General features: G+C 37.5%; 1 pseudogene; it reads right to left on the bottom strand.

Moving 5' to 3' along the window:
- LOC148939662 (UDP-galactose translocator pseudogene) overlaps nt 1-1,300 on the bottom strand; it is a 2,157-nt pseudogene extending 857 nt beyond the window's left edge.
- Nucleotides 1,301-14,357: the final 13,057 nt, after the last annotated feature.

Below are 14,357 nucleotides of genomic sequence, written 5' to 3'. Positions count from 1 at the left end.
TCAAAGACTATGAGCCTCAGAAAATGTGCCTTATTTTTGAAAAAGGTAAACATCCCGTCAAAGGCTAGCGATCTGATTGAAAATTATGCCATCAGATTTAGCATATCAGAAAATCCTATTTTGGAGGTTTTAATCTCCTGTTTCAAAAAATGTAAGATTTTGCATAATTTTTTCAGAACAAAGATTACGCATGTATGTTTATTTGTCATTTGAAAAACTTGTTTTTATTATTATTTCGTTTTCATACACATTCTGATGATTCATTTAGTAGGGGATTGCCATTTTGAGGCACGGAGGTAGTCCTCTTTTTTTTAGGGTGGTACAGGAAAAGAGAACCAATTACTAAAGATGTGCCAAAAGCAAACTGCAGAGTAAGCTGAAAGTCAAAGATATATACTGAGGCTATAAGAGACAAAATTATTGAGAGGGAAGTGGCAAATCCCTTTAAAATGTTATCAGCATATTTTATAGTAGCAGCAACAATTAGACCTCCGCTAGCTTGGAGTACTACTAAATACCAAACGAATCCATCATACCCATAAAAGAACCCCTTTTCTTTCAACTGGGTATATTCGTTGATTACACATGTAATGAGTCCAAATGGTAAAGACAGGAAACTCAGCTGTATATTTCGCATCCAAATTGAAACTTCTGATTTTTTTATTTTCTTTCCTCTCTGAGTTTCATTTGAAACATCTGATCCCTTAAATATTTTTTCTAAATAAATTCCGGCAAATCCCGATAAAAAGCAGGCTACAATAGCAGCAGATAATCCAATGACTTTACTTTGATTCGTATCAGCTTGACCTGGCTTGTTAGGTTGATCAGCAAGCTGAACTAATGCTACACCCATGACAAGAACTACGAGCGCAAGCCATTGCATACTAATTAATTTCCTTCGTAAAATTGTCACAGCGAACAAAGCTGCTGTCAAGATTCTCAACTGATATGTAACCTGAAATGTGTTAACATCTAAATTGGAAGCAGCTAAGTAAAACAGATTATTCTGAACAAGGTATATTAATGAGGGGATACACACTTTCAACGTGTCCATTGGCTGCCTGATAATTTGCTCATTAACTGCAATTTTCGCTTTTCCTATGCTAGAATCTTCTTCTATAAATACTATAACCAGACTAGTAAATAGTTTCACTAATTCAGACATCACAACGGCAGTAGAAGAAAAAAACATATCACCAGGTCTGATCATTGCATACCTTATACTGAGGCCAAAAGCAGCATTTTGAACGGTTAAGGCCACCAAACTGACATACTTGTAAAACTCTGAACTATTTTCCATCGTCCAAAACAGAATTATAGGCTTAACCTTCAACAATTTACCTAAATTTCTATGAATTAGCAATTCGTAAGTATTTTTGGAATAATCCATGATCGTCTAGTTTATAATTCTATAATTAGTCTATAGTCTATAATTCTAGTTTAAATTAAAACATTAAATTTATTGCTCGGATACTATAAATATTTTTGCAGTTTATAACTTTAGCGATTCTGAACTAAAAACTAAAATAAAATAAAATAATTTTATTTTGTGCGTAACGTCAATTATTATGTCATATATGGTTATTAGTGCACAATTGGTGTTAGATATTATCATTATTATCACTGCAACCTGGATTCTTTACTATAGCATGATCTTACTATTCGATACACTATTCGATATTCTATACATCACAAAATTTACTTCCTTTTGCACTGTAATCATTACGACGATAATTACAAAATATAATAATGCTGCAGTAGTTGTAGATTTATCGCAGTATTTCTACTAAGTTTCCCGAGATCTTATCGCGTCACCTTTTATCTGAAAATTAAATAAAAAATTAGTTTTTTTTAACTGAAAGTAAGGAGCGACATTAAAACTTAAAACGAACAGAAATTATTCCGTACATGAAAGGGGCTGTCCCCTCCTTAACGTCTCGTTTTTTACGCTAAAGTTTTTTATTGTTTCAAAAAATAAAGTTGTGTGACAGAGTCAAACTATAGCGTAAAGAGCGAAGCGTTGAGGAGGGGACAGCCCCTTTCATGTAAGGAATAATTTCTGTTTGTTTTAGTTTTAATGTCGCTCCTTACTTTCAGTTAAAAAACTTGTACATGTACATGAATGTACATGAAAACACCGTACATGAATAATCAGAATGAAACTTGTATATGAATTTTACCCGTTTTGGCTAAATGGCTTTTTCGAAATTTTTTTCTGAAATTTTTTTCTAACTTACATAACGAACTTTTATATGACTTGACTTGACTTACTTGACTTAAGGTTCCTGCCGAGGGTTCGGCGTAAAGAACGATGAGACTAGGCGCCTCCAGGTTGACCTATCGCTTGCCAGGATCGCAGCTTCTTCCACCGGGATGTGGGCTTGGGTGAGGAATTCATGGGCTTTGTCTTTCCACCTAGGGGGTGGGCGTTCTCTGGGTTGTTTCCATCCGTGTAGGGTTGGGTCGAAGTCAAATGCGACCCGTGCTGGGCGTCGCGTGGCATGCGAAGGAGGTGGCCGTACCACCGAACAGTACGCTGGGCGAGCTGCGTCGAGAAAGGAGTTTGAGCCGTACGTGATAGGAGAGTCTGGTTGCTAACAAAGTCAGATCAGTGAAGTCTTTCAATTCTTCGGAGATGTTTCGTCTGAGCGACATCGACGACGCTGAGGATAGATTTGGCAGCTGGCCATGTCTCCGCTCCTTACAGCAGGACGGTGCTGACTGACGCATTGTAGATGCGCATTGTGGTAAAGCGGCTTATGTTTGGCTTCCGCCAGATGCTGCTAAGCCTTCCAACAAGTACTGAAGCTTTGGCAATTCGAGATGTAAGCTCTTTTGTGATCAACCCATTATTCGACAGAATAGATCCCAGGTAAGTGAAGTCTTCAACCACATCTACTCGGTTGCTTCCGATGTTGACTTCCTTTACAGTAGAACGGGACGTGGGGGGCTCAAGGAGCATAACTTTGGTTTTCTGCCAGTTGATCTTCAGTCCAACTTTCGAGGCTTCTTCTGAAAGCAACTGGAGAGCTTTGGTCATCTTATCGACGGTGCTCGCAACTAGCGCTATGTCGTCGGCGAAGTCAGCATCAGAGAGTACCCGGTCTCCGAACTGAAGACCGAATTGAAGGCGATTCATCGTGCTGGCCATTCTGGCGATTAACATGGTCTATGACACAGTTGAAAAGCTCGGGAGCGGTGGTGCAACCTTGCCGGACGCCAGTCTTCACCAAGAATGTGGGACTGCGTCTTCCATTTACTTGCACGCAGCTTTCCTTATACTCATAAAGCTTTTCAAAGAGTGAGAAATATTTATTGGGTAGACCCGTAGTTCTTAGTATCAGCCAAAGTGAACGGTGATCAACAGAATCGAAGGCAGCTTTAAAGTCCACGAACGCGATGTACGCTTTTTGGTGGAACTCCCGCGTCTTCTCGATCAACTGGCGCATAGTAAACATTTGCTCCGTCGTCGCTCTGCCGGGCATGAATCCGGCTTGCTGGACTCTTCTCTTTCTACGCACAAAGGTGGAACACCTGTCCAGGAGTGACATGGTGAAGAGTTTACCAGGAACGGAGAGAAGCGTGATCCCACGATAGTTGGAGCAGATTTGACGGCTGCCCTTACGTTTCCAGAGCGGCAATATGATGCCAGCACGCCAGTCATTCGGTATGCTTTCCGTCGTCCATACAGCTGAGCAGATTATCTGGAGCCACAGAATCACCGCTGCACTCCCGTACTTGAGGAGTTCTGCACAAATACCACAGACACCGGGGGCTCGATTATTATTTAACCGTTTTACAGCGTTTCGGATCTCATAGGTGGTAAACGATTACGATACGAGGTAGGAAGCAGCCTCGGGTGTGGTCATTTGCTGCTTGAATCAGATCAGGGTCGGGATGAGCAACTGCCTCGGCATTCAGAAGCGTTGAGAAGTGACTGCTCCAGGCAGAGAGTTGCCCTGCATCGTCATCCGTCATTTTTCCGTCTGCAGAAAAAACACGGCTCACGGTGGAAGTCCTCCCTTCCGTCAGCTCGCGGAGGTGTTTGTAGAGGGAGCAGGTGTCTCCTTTTCTCGAGGCATCTTCATGATCACTGGCTTTCTTGTCGACGAAGGTCTTTCTGTCACTGTGCAGTAGGCTATTGCGCAGGCCATTGAGTCGTCTGTACTCTGGCATGTTCTTTGCTAAATGGGCCTTCCGGCGCAGCTCGATTACGGACAGAGTCTCCTTGGATATCCAGGGTTTATTCTTGTGTCTGCTGCGGCCAATGGTACTGCCAGCAGAATCGAGTATGTTATCTTTGAAAGACTTCCAGGCTACTTCAGGGTCGTCCAGAACTTGGAGGCAGCTAAACCGGTTAGAGATATCGAGAGCATACTTCTGTTGCATCTGAGATGTAGCCAGACTACTCAGATCAAGCTTGGGAGGCCGTCTTTCTTGTCCTTGTGCTCTCAGGCGTAGCCTGAGTGTGGCGACTACCATCCTATGGTCTGTGTTTCCAAGCTCGGCCGACCTATAAGTCCGGCAATTTGTTATCGACAAGCGCCAGCAACCCGAGATCATAACATAATCAATCATCTTCTTTGTCTGGCAGTCATTACTATACCAAGTGTATTTGTGTATCTCTCGTCTCTGAAAGAGCGTGTTTGAAATAACCAGATTATGCATATTGCAGAGCTGGAGGAGTCTTTGTCCGTCGTTATTCAGTGAATCTGGAGTCACAGGGCCGAGAACACTTCTCCATACGCCCTCCCTGTCATTTACCGTCGCGTTAAGGTCTCCCAGAAGAGTGACGATGTCGTGGGGTGGGGACTCTTGACAGGGTTGCTGAGAGCTCTGCATAGAGCTGATCCTTCACTTCCGCAGAACTAGGATTGGTGGGAGCATGGCACACAATAATTGTCCACTTTCCATGCTTGTGCTGGAGCTAAGCCATCAGTATTCTATCTGAAATTTGTTTATAGGAGAGAGGGCTTCTTTTGGCTCGGGCGTTCAGCACGAGGGCTACACAATTTGTCTTGCATTTTGGGTCACCAGACCAGATCAGATAATAACCTTTACCAATTTTTTTGGGCTTACTTCCAACAAGGCGGGTTTCCGTAAGGCCAGCCACAGCTATATTGAAGCGTTTTAGTTCATAGGCAAGTATTGATTTAGCTCCAGGAAAGTTGAGTGTGAGTACGTTCCAGGTGGCGAGTCGTATTCCACCCTCGTCAATAAGGTTCATTCGATGGTCTAAAATCTGTCCAGAGACATGCTGGGGTTGTGGAAGGTAAAGGGGGGGTAGATCATCCGAGGCAGTATCATCGTTTTTTGTTGCGGTAAAATTTTCGGGTGGAGGGCTGCAGGCCCAACCGACTCTAGGTCTGAGATCTAATTAGACTTGCTCTATATGTGTACACAACTTTTATATGTGTATGTTTTTATTACGTATATTAGGGAGTTTACCCCGAGTCAACACCTCGCGCTTTACGCTAAAGTTCGAATTTTGTTCGGATCACGAACCACATGGAAAGATCCTCCCCCGTAACCCCCTCCTCCGACCCCCTCCCCCCATCAGAAAAAAATCTCTCCTGAAACGTCTGTATACTTCCCATTAATCGATAATATATGTAAATAATGGGCAAAGTTCATAACTTGCAGCCCTTCCCTCAGGAACTGTGGGGGATTAAGGCATCCTCAAAGATATATTTATTAAATCTTCGGCTATGCTGAACAAAATGCTCAGCTCAAAATTTTTATTGGATGACTTCGGGGAAAAAATGAGCGTGGGAGGGGGCCAAGTTGCCTTCAAATTTTTGGGTCACTTAAAAAGGGCACTATAACTTTTAATTTCCGTTCAGACGAGCCCTCTCACGATATTCTAAGACTACTGGATCAATACGATTACCCCTGGGGAAATAAAAAAAAATACAAAAAATAACAAATAAACAAGCATCTGTGATCTTTCTTCTGGCAAAAAACACAAAATTCCATATTTTTGCAGATAGGAGCTTGAAACGTCTATAGTTGGGTTCTCTGATACGCTAAATCTGATTGTGTGACTTTTATTAAAGTTCTATGACTTTTAGGGGTTGTTCTTTCCTTTTTTCGAAAATAAGGCAAATTTTCTTAGGCGTGTAACTTTTGATGGGTAAAACTAAACTTGATGAAACTTATATATTTGAAATCAGCATAAAAATATGATTCTATTGATTTATATATTGGTATTAAAATGCCGGTTTTTAGAATTTTTATTACTATTGAGCAGGGTTGCTCCTTACTTACAGTTCGTTACCCCGAACTGTTTGATAAACGCGCAGAGCAAAAATGACAGTCACCGGTTATTTAGGCTTGCTTCTCAATTGCCACTACTGACTGTCCCTATTTTGTTAGACGTTTGGTGGCTGTTTGGTGACCTGCTCGTGTAATGTAATGCCATTGCTATATACCATGGTATCCATTGAAATAGTAAGTCTATGAGACATCGTGTAATACAATGCTTTTTTTATACAATCTAGTACCGTATATGTTCAGACAATAAATCTATGATACATCACGTAATATAATACTTTTTAAGTATATTCTAATATCTATTCAGGTAATAAATCTATGATACATGGAGTAATACAATGCTATTTCTATATCTTCTGATATCTATTCAGGTAATAATTCTATGCATTCTGGTATCTATTCTGATAATAAATTTATGAGACATTCTGATAGCACATTCTCTCAGAGTGTAAAAACGATACTAGAAAATGGTAGAAATGTGTAATGGTAATGAAAAATGGTGAACCCTATAAAGATATGACATTAGAAATAGTGGTCCTCGACCAAATCATTTCTTCTTTTATTGGAGAAAGAACAACAACTACTACTATTAATACTAACAACATCTCTCTGCAGCAACAAGCCGCTTGAGGCCAACATAGCTTAGCACGCTCACCCTTCCATTGCAAACTATTCAAAGCCTCCCTCCTTATACCTTCCCAAAAAGTTCCCATTTCCCTTGAATCTCTCCTTACGGCATCTTCCTATCCCATTCGCGGTCTTTTTAAAGATATTTGACTTTTTATCCGGGTTGCAGCGGTATCTAGCAACCTAGTAAGAGACGATCACGTCCAATGTTAAGAAATATAAAACCCATAGCTCCTACAAAAGAAGTTAGATCAAAACAAAAAGCACACCATTAGAACCGCCTTCTCCGAAACCCCTTTATAGGAAAATTTCTGTCCCTTGGCTTGAACAGCAAGGGAAATATATTGGCCTGAAAATCAAGAAAAGTGGCAGCTACTACAACATTCTGCCTAAACGGCATATTTTTTTCTTTTTTCTTTTTTTTTTCTTTTTTCTTTTTTTCTTTTCCACAAATAGCTTGGCACTGGAAAATAGTAGAGAGTTGTTCAAAGACTCATTTTAAAGGAAATTAATTGGGTTAAAAATCTTTTGTAACTAAAATATATTATTTCTAAGAGAGAATAAATTTTTCCACTAAAAACTACATTTTTGATGTCTTTTCATACTGCAGTCTTTTCAAAGATATTTGATTTTTGTACATAATTACATTAAAAGACGATCATTGGAATAACAAACCGTTGTATACATTAAACTTCGTTAGCTACTTGATGTTTTAAGATTCGTCTCTTACTAATTCAAAGAAGAAAAAGCCGTAGGCTTTTTCCTGTTTATAATGTGGTTTATTTTATTAATTATAGCAAATCCTATGTAGGGGTATCGGACAAGGCGGTTCTAATAGTTAACTTTTTGTACCGTGAGTAATATGTAATATGTACTTAAAATATAAAAAAACTTATTTCCTTCTAAAAATAATTCCGATATAAATCAAACTCCCCTAATTGAGTTTAAATCCCATTTCAAACTTTCGTCTGATTCCTAACAATGAGGAAAAGCCGCAATATATTCTCAATCATAAATTCCTTCAAAACACCAAGTAAAAAGATTATTAATATCCGGATACCAGCTTAAGGAATTTCAAGAATACTTTATTGTACTCTGTAGAACTTCACATTCTTTGTTTTACACAACAAAAGAGACTTGAACATTTCCAAATGATATTGACAGACGTAAAAAGCGGGAAAGCTGTGGGTTGAATTGCAGTACAAAGCAAATGATATGGATGTGAATTTTGTGACAATACTTGACAAAAATCATGCGACATTGTTTTATACAAAGTTTGAAGTTCTCTTAGGAATGTGAACATTTCATCATCAAAATATTGCGAATAAACTATTGGACCGTCAGTCAGCATAATAATCTTATTTTGTCAGTATAAGAATAAGGTGGGGAGTCCTTCGACAGGAGTTGGGTCAATCGTGAAATAGTGATTAATGCTCAGAATCAGAACCCGTACTAAATGGGAGTGAAAAAGAGCTTTTCGATATCCTAAGAATAGAGAAACCATCCAGATGAGGTCATGAAGAATATAGCAATGATTGAGGAAAGATTATTCTGTATATACAACTGATTTGAAGCTTGTCTATATTTGTACACTGCTGTAAGCTCAGATGTAAGTCTCAATAAATGTATTACTTTCTTATTTGTGTTTTCTTTTGTATATGTCTGTATCTCACTACAAAATAGGTAACTAGTTCAACTATCTCCACTGGCAAACGCTCTCTCAGGGAATTTGATTTCCATATAACGGTCAAGGATCTTGATCAAACAGTTCGTTGTAACGAACTGTAAGTAAGGAGTGAACCGTCTCAATGGTAACCGAAACTCTAGAAAACGTGTTTTTGATACCAATAGATAAATAGAAAGAATCAAATTTAAATGCTTATTTAAAATATATAAATTTCATCAAGTTTAGTCCTACCTATCAAAAGTTACGCGCCTGAGAAAATTTGGCTGATTTTCGAAAAAAGGAGGAAAGACCCCTTAAAGGCTATAGAACCTTAATGAAAATCACACCATCATATTTAGCCTTTCAAAAAACCCTACTGTGGAGGTTTCAAGCTCTTATCTACAAAAATGTGGAATTTTCCATTTTTTGCCAGAAGAAAGATCAAGGATGAGTGTTTATTTTTTATTTTTTGTTTTTTTCCCCAGGGGTGATCGTATCGACCCAGTGGTCCTAGAATATCGTGGGAGGGCTCATTGGAAAGGAAATTAAAAGTTCTAGTGCCCTTTTTAAGTGACCAAAAAAAATGGAGGGCAACTAGGCCCCCTCCCACGCTCATTTTTTTCCCAAAGTCACCCAATCAAAATTTTGAGATAGCCATTTTGTTCAGCATGGTCGAAAATATGATAAAAATGTCTTTTAGGATGACTTGATCTCCCAAAGTCCCCAGGGGGAGGGCTGAAAGTTATGAACTTTACTCAATGTTAACATATAGTATTGATTATTGGAAAGTATACAGACTTTTTCAGAGGCGATTTTTGCTGGTCGGTGGGGGAAGGCGCGGGTCGGGGGCTATATGGAAGGATATTTCCATGAAGGAAGTTTTCATGGGGGAAGGGAAATTGCCATGAAGGGGGCGCCGGACTTGCCAGCATTATTTATTGGTTATTGGGAAGTATACAACCATTTTCAGGAAGGATTTTTTCTGGAGGGGGGGCTAGAGGAGGGATTACTCTGGAGAATATTTCCGTGGAGGATGTTTCTTTGGGATAAGGGACATTTCTATGAAGGGGGCGCCAGATTTCCAAGCATTATTTAAGAAACGATCAGAAGTTAAATAAAAAAAAAAACAAGTTTTGTCAACTGAAATGTAAGAAGGAATATTAGAACTTAAAACGAACAGAAATTGTAACGTATGTGAGGGGGTTCTCCCCCAAGTCAATACCTCACTCTTTACCCTACAGTTTTTTTTATTGCTTTCAAAAGAGCTATCTATTCTAATTAAACGGCCTGTGTGATTCAGGGGTTTGTGAATAAAATTTTTTTTTTACTTTTAACGTAAAACGCGTGGTATTTACTAAGGGGAGAACCCCTTCATATAAGTAATAACATATACGTAATAAAAAAAAAACAATAAAAAAACAAGCGATACGGCTCAATAGTAATCGAAACTTTTCAAAACGAAATTTTGATGTCAATAAATGTATCAAAAGAATGTGTTTATAATGCTGATCCTAAATATATCAATTTTATTAAGTTTAGTATTACTCATCAAAGGCTACGAGCCTGAGAAAATTTACTCGATTTTTTAAAGAGGGGGGAAACATCCCCTACAAGTGAAAGAATTTTAATGAAAATCAGACCGTCAGATTCAGTGTATCAGAAAACCCTATTACATAGGTTTCAAGCTCATATCTGCAAAAATCTGCAACTTTGTATTTTTTGCCAGAAGAAAAATATACGAATATAGAAGTTAGTTACGTAAGTTAATTTGTAAAGACATCCATTTAGCAAAAGAAAATTAAAATTTTTATGCAAATAAAAGCTGCATTAACTAAACAACGATCAGAAATTAAATAAAAAAAACAAGTTTTTTAAACTGAAAGTAAGGAGCGACATTAAAATTTAAAACGAACAGAAATTATTTCGTATATGAAAGGGGCTGTCCCTCCTCAACGCCTCGCTCTTTACGCTAAAGTTTTTTATTGTTTTAAAAAATAGAGTTGTGAGAAAGTCAAACTTTTTATTGTTTTAAAAAATAAAGTTATGAGACAGAGTCATACTTTAGCGTAAAAAGCGAGGCGTTGAGGAGGGGGCAACCACTTTCATATACGGAATGATTTCTGTTCGTTTTAAATTTTAATGTCGCTCCTTACTTTCAGTTTACAAAACATGTTTTTTATTTAATTAGAATAAAGGATATAAGAGATTCCGATATTTTAACAACGTTAATAGTTTAATTATCATGGGAAACACAATGTATGGTGGCCTTTCTCTACTAGGAACCAAGAAAGCATATAGAAAATTTATCTGAAGAGTAAAGTCAGAAATGACCTCATTTAAATCCGGAAAAATGAAGCTCCTGATAGTACTTACCCTTTTCTCCTTGAATGACAGGGATAAAAAAAAAGAAAATAGCATATACTTGATTGTTAGACCAGAGCAATGAAGCTTACCCCATTCCATCAAATAAATATACAAGTAAACTGACCCCCCCCCCAAAGGGCCTGATGCCCTTTATAACTTCTAAATTACTAAGTATGATTTCATAAAATAATAAATAATTATAATATAATATAAAAATAAAATAGTAAAATAATAATATATATTGCTTTATTCTAATAAATAAAATAATGATAAAATAATATAGCAGCACAATATCATATAACAAATAATAGATAGATAGATCGTGTATTTCAAAAAGCCCAAGAGCCATATACACACAAAAAATATGAAAATAGAAAAATTACAACAGAGCAAATTACAAACACACATTAACATGAATACATTGCGAAAAATACCTTCTGGTAAAATACCAAAAAAAACAACTTTAATTCCATATAATTAAAAATAATTAATTGTAAAAACATTTCCTTCTTTTTAATCCCTTCTCTATGTACGCACCAATACGAAATATTGTGGTTGGATACTACTTTGTAAGATATTTGGAAGCAGCAAAACAATCCAATGTAAGTAATTTTCCCTTAAATCAGAGAGCACCGGGCACTTTCGGAGAAAATGGTCCAAATCTTCGTCCTCATCCCTACAAAGAGGACACACATACCGACCATCAGGATGTACTATCCCCCTGTCGAACACCATTTGAACACCATTATAACAAATAATATGATTAACAGAATAACACTCACTATTACGAAATAAATGGAATCCCGAACGAAAAGAAATTACAACAAACAGGAGTGGGATCAACGTTTCCTAAGCCTTTTAAAGGTTTGAGCGTCATTTTTACTTTACTGAAAACAGTTTTTCATTTCTTTTTTTTTATAACGTTAATAAATCAAAAATTACTGAGTCTTCAAGCATGAATATCGTTGTATATTAAAGAGTCGATTTACTTTTATTAGCTCTTTTAATTGTCCTTGCTAATATGACGATTCTCTTTCTTTTTTCATTAACATTAAGAAAAATAAATCACACTGCTCAGCAAATCAGCAAGACTTTCTGGCTTTTAGAAGACACAGGGGATATTAGCCCTTATCCTATAGAAAGCAAAATTACAGTCGAAAGGGCAGATGAAAAGTCCGAACTCAGCATGACAACACATTGACACTACTGTAGATGGAATAAATTCAGATCTTAATGGTGAACACTACTGTAGATGGAATAAATTCAGATCTTAATGGTGTATCTATAACTTCATTTATCGTATCATCAGGTCAAAGATGGGAAGAAAAGCACAAACTCACCGTGACAAGCCATTGAAGCCAGTGCAGACACTACTGTAGATGGAATAAATTCAGATCTTAATGGTGTATCCATAACTTCATTTATAATGTCAGACACAAGCTGCTGCAACTGAACTCTTGTCTGAAAAAAAAAAATTGTAGCACAGATAAAATATTTCATTAACCATACTGTTAAAAAAAATAACAAATGAAAAGGAAAAGCAAACAAAATGAAACTAAATGTACAGGTTTAAGATTTAATTAATAGTTAAGATAAACGTCTAAACAATAAAAAAAAGCGACCATAAAATAAAATTCCAGAATATAGAAAGAACAACAGGAAGAGAGAGGGAAGCCATAGGTCGGCATCTAGATCTAAAAGCCCGATTTCTGCGTCAAAGATTCAAAATTCTGCCAATTAAGCAGGTTCTTCAGGCTTCTTTGCCCATAAGAAGCCTTTTGAGCTGAAAAAAATTATTACATGCATTACTGACAATAGATCCGTGCTAGAGAACGTCCCTAGCCAGAGGTCCATGTTTAAGTGTGGCATTCTAGCTAAACTAATGTTAACACCACTTAAGGACTTCCATCAGTGCGTTGAAAGGCCAGAAACTAGTGAATTGAAGCGACATTTCAATTGTACATCCTCTAACTGGATTTCCACTTTCATTCCATAGAAGGAGTAAAAACAATTATAAGGGGAGGGGGAAAAGAGGCTTCCCAAATGATATTTCTATTTAATAAATATTTCTAGGTAGAAATATTTTTTAACTTTCAGATGATTATACTAAGGCATTGTCTTATCTAAATTAACAGAGTTTAGTGCCATCTCAGACAAAAATTCTCTCCCTCAATTGACACCACTGCTTGGAGATTTTACCCATGAAGTGGGTCTAGTGGAAGACCTTATTGAAATGTTCATTATCCAACGTCGAGTTTAATCGAAATTTATACCTGTTGCACTTAGAAAACGTTGAAACGTTAATTTATAATATTATGGTCACAACAATGATTAGAATGAGAAAGTTTTTTTAAGGCATAAGGAGGGCAAGGGGGGAGGGGGCTTCTCACTCAAGACTATCAACTGTCTTAACTTTTTCTCCAATTAGCCATGGATTGATGGCAGTTTGATTTTAATTGATTTAAAAATTGTCCGTATAAAAATTGCCCCAAAAGAAATATACGGTAGAGTTTCTTTAAAGTTTCCAGTGAAGAATTTTGAACCATATTAATTATAATGGTACCGTTTTATACTTCCAATCTTTTCCATTTAAGAAGTTGTAGCAAAATTCACGTTTAAGTACTTTTAAGACAAACCGAAATAATAGTTACCATTCCTGAATTAGTGTCAGATGGCAGTTTTTTTCACTGAGCATTTTTTTTTCTAAGCGAGTTTTTAACCTTTGGTTACTATGGACTGTGGTTCGCTCTTTACTAGGTTGCTGCTGCCGCTGCAACCATGATGAAACAGGTATTAAGAGACGAGTTCTATTTAATTTCCAACCATACCAAGTTCTAAGTGAGGCCATACCAACAAATTCTACCCTGTGTCCTATTTTTATCTTCCTACACCCTGTCCTCTTTGAAGGCTGATGGTAATAATTTTGAGGACGTGGTAAATGTTTAAGTAACATTTACTTTGCAAATTTCGAAGAAGTGTTGCCTCTATAGTTAGCTCTTCCCAGTCTTGCATACCTTCAGTCTTATTTTGTGCCCAAATACCCAGTGGCACATCCAGGGATGGGGCGAGGGGTGCGCCCCCCCCCCTAACGTAGTCCAAAGTAGTATAATTTGCTTAATTAACGCAAGTTTGCGTTAAATAAACTTGCTTCTAACACAAATTCATCAGATCAACCTATTTTGCGCCCCCTTCCCCCTAAGAAAATCCTGGATCCGCCCCTCACATTATCATTAGTCGATGATTCAGCAACATGTTGATGATCTAAATTAGATGTTATTCACATTGTTAAGAGTAAAAATTCGTTGTCCTCTGGCTTTGAGGCTATTCTAACAAAGGTAGTGGAATTTCATACTTTATCTTCTGTAACATCTTTAGTGTACCAAGAACTTTGAACAGGGTTGCCACCCGATGAGAAAAATCACTAGAT

Source organism: Artemia sp. Qi Xiang Cuo, chromosome 21 (genome assembly GCF_049724085.1).
Source record: "Artemia sp. Qi Xiang Cuo chromosome 21, ASM4972408v1, whole genome shotgun sequence".
Taxonomy (NCBI): Eukaryota; Metazoa; Arthropoda; class Branchiopoda; order Anostraca; family Artemiidae; genus Artemia; species Artemia sp. Qi Xiang Cuo.
This window is presented reverse-complemented; position numbering and strand designations above follow the sequence as displayed.